We start from the raw sequence: 436 nt of genomic DNA, 5'->3' as shown, positions 1-436 counted from the left end.
GTTGCTTTCGGTCATGGTGTTTCATCTCAGCAATAACCTAAGATAACACTCGTACACAAAAATGCAAGTTTAAAAAGAAATGAAAATGTGGTATATGTAACATGGGGTGGGCTGCTTGTTTGTTGGGGTTTTCTGTCCCGCCCAGCCCCCCAGCTAATTAGTCCCAGAGAAAAATCACACACAGATCTCTGTAAGTTATAAAGCTGATTGGCCCTTTAGGTCAGGCTTCTTATTAGCTAACGCTCACATCTTGATTAACCCATTTTTCTGATCTATGTTAGCCATGTGGCTCAGTACCTCTTTCAGTGGGGCAGCTCACATCCTGCTGCTTTGGTGATCTGGGCAGGAGTGGGGGAATCAGCTTTCTCTTCCCCAGAATTCTCCTGCTCTCCTTGCATCATTTCCATCTCCTGTCTGGCGCCTACACCTTCTGCCT

The sequence above is a fragment of the Myodes glareolus genome, chromosome 14 (assembly GCF_982192425.1).
Source record: "Myodes glareolus chromosome 14, mMyoGla1.1, whole genome shotgun sequence".
Classification (NCBI taxonomy): domain Eukaryota; kingdom Metazoa; phylum Chordata; class Mammalia; order Rodentia; family Cricetidae; genus Myodes; species Myodes glareolus.
This window is presented reverse-complemented; position numbering follows the sequence as displayed.